The sequence below is a fragment of the Schistocerca americana genome, chromosome 2 (assembly GCF_021461395.2).
Source record: "Schistocerca americana isolate TAMUIC-IGC-003095 chromosome 2, iqSchAmer2.1, whole genome shotgun sequence".
Lineage (NCBI taxonomy): Eukaryota > Metazoa > Arthropoda > Insecta > Orthoptera > Acrididae > Schistocerca > Schistocerca americana.
The window spans coordinates 851,009,903-851,013,002 of NC_060120.1; positions in this window are offsets into that span (position 1 = coordinate 851,009,903).

Here is a 3,100-nt window from a genome sequence, read left to right on the forward strand (position 1 = left end):
TGTTTCCCCACCCTTCTTCTTCTTGTTTAGTGCACAATGTGAAGCATTCATAACTCACTTGAAACTCATCACTCCTAAACACAATTTTCCTACACATGGTTTCATCAACTGCAAATGTTGCGATGCGTTGGCGTATACAAATATCCTTTGTCTTCGTATCGCCTTAGCCTTATCAGCTAAAATCCAGTCTGCAATGTGACGACTTGCGAGATCTTTATTTGCAGCACAGGCAACTTCGTGTTCCATACACGCTTCCTCAAGCGTTTTTGAAGTTTTGTTCCAGATCCACAGCAGTTATATTCCGAAATGTGTAATTTCGCTGGCAGTTTGTCTAGAAACCTCCTCTAATGCGTCTCCTAGCATGCATGTTATGCTACTGTGGTGGTTGTGGACTGCACACCACGTTATATAGCAAATCGTTAACATCAATTCAACTATTTTGCGTTGCAGGAAAACCAAGCCATTTGACTATCGCTCTATTTCCCTAACGTCTTATGACTGTCTCCATAAGAATCACATCCGGTTCTGAGCTTCATTGCAACTCGGTGAAAAAGCAACCTGCAATTTCTTCACGTTTACTATCGTTCAAGGTATAAGTTCGAGGATTCGTTGTTTGCACCCGTGAAACTGTAAATATCTCTGTTGACCTGTTTGGTAGGTATGATTCCTCAAATGCTGTCTTATGTTTTGAGATATGTAGCAAATCACCTGCATTGGATAAAATTCATGAAGCCAGTTACATTTATACGCTCTGTACCCAGCATGTACGGTCTTCCCCTGCAGATGCTAAATGTTCCACCTGGTCAGGGGTATGACGGATAATGAACTCGTCAATGGCAACACTACTGTTATCGTGTGGTTTTGTTTTTGCTGAAAGCTTCCTGAGACATTAAGTAACCGGCTTAAAGGTCTCTCTTAATGGTCGTTGTCTATCCATATGCCCTAACCTCAGCAACCGTAATTTCTCTCAAACGGCTTTCCGTGCCTGAATGACCTTCTGCTTCATTGACATGTCGATGTATACTAATCAGACGTCCCTGCAGCATGAGGCTTTATATATTTGCTCTTCGTCCTCTTACTACGTGCCTGCTCCCCCTACTCAATAGCAAGGGTCTCTACATTTATTTTCCCCTCATAGCCTCAGCCTTTTCAGTTAAGTCGGTTACTTTCTTACCGATTTCATTAACTAACTCTCTTAATGCGTTGATCATTCTCAGAAGAGTTCAATAATATACCTCTAGCTCCCTGTGCATACCTCCAACTTTATGCACGAAACTCTGAATTTTCTCATCCATGTACAAGCAAATGTTCTGTTTAAGTACACTCATTCTTTCGGGTTGAGAGTCAGACAGGCGCGTGAATTTGTCCATGGTGCAGAGTATACTGAAATACTCATCACTCTCAATGGGCTATATATACAGATACTCTTGGAATTTTCGCCTGTACTTACAATCATTGAGTTTTCTTGTTTTATCAATAACTAGAAACCCATACTGTGAATGATTCCAGCATTCGGAGGATATTTTTACAAAATCATCGAACAACATGTCAGTTCCTTCATGTGCTTGGTAAATGTGTTTTGAATTCCGACTGTCTTGTTGGAAGGCTATAATGTGACTTGCATTATGCCTAACCAACTGTTTCAGGATTCTGGAATATACTTGGCTTAGATAAAATGCATCAGCACCCATAAGACGACGGAAACAGTGTATGTCATGCATGTAATACCTTCTACACCGCGCAATATCTCCTGTAATAACCGATACAGTGCTTTTGAAAATACACAAACATGTTCAAATCGAACCCAATGTACGTGTGTTAGCAGCGTCATGAGGTCATTAATCTTGCCACAATTGGATCGACCTACAGTAATTGCTCATATATTATCAGGAAAGAGTATTCCATTTTTCTTCTTCTTCAGGTCTTCTGCATCTTTATAAAACCAGTCACGGACAACAAAGTCCTTGTGATGAGGATATTTCACCCATCCTGCCATGATACCAAATACATCAAACACTGACAAGTAGTGGCCATATACAGAAAGGTGTGTGTGTGTGTGTGTGTGTGTGTGTGTGTGTGTGTGTGTGTGTGTGTGTGTATACACACACCCATGAAAGGTAACTTCATCTTTCATTTTGGCAATGTTTTGGTGAGGAGGTGTTTAAGGCAATTGTCTGCTGCTGCATGATTATAGTCGCAGCATTGAAAATAATGATAATAATAAATGTAATACTTAGACTATAAGGAGAAACATATGAAATAAAACACAAACACAGTTTGCTGCTGATGATGATTCATGGTTCTTCTTCTTCTTCTTCTGCTGCTGCTGCTGCTGCTGCTTGCTGACTGTGTGAGACTGAGGCCATGAAGCTGCTAAGCCCGACCTACATCTACTCCAATGATGTCACCAGATACTGCCCTCCTATTGGCCAAAGCCAATCAGTGTTTCTTTTGGTTCCCATCTTTTTTCTAGACCACCATCTTGGATTACATCACAGGAGACGAGTGGGGGAAAGCTGTCAGTGCCATCTGGTGGAAGTGTTGTGAAGTAGGCCAGTGGTCTCCCAATCTCAAGGTGAACACCTGTGGTTCATTGTGGAATAGGGCAAAGTTGATGTAGGGTGTCAGGCGATTTTAAAAAAGGTAGGCAGTTCCAGCAGATTCATATATCTGCATCAGTTCTGAAGTGTACCTTCACTCCATCCCGCTACACAGCCATTATTTGTCGAAAAATATTCACCACATGGTCATCCATTTCTTTTCTTTCCACTCATTGTGTAGCGAGCTATGGATACAGTCCTCTGCTGTGTACTTGCGTGTAGTACACTTACTAAATTCATCCCTGCTTTTCACCAGCATATCCTCAATTGTACACATGGATGCTTATGCCAGAGTGGGTGAACCTCTTGCCTCTTGCATATCGGAAGACTGAATGGATTTTTATCAAATGATCATCACAGCACTCACATTTATCAGCATGAGTTGTGAAGTGTAACTTACCCCATCCTGATTATTTGATTAAGCGTATTTGTCTCCTTCATACATTCACCAAATATTAATGCCTTCCAGGCACCATGCAGGCAGCTATCGACATAGTCTT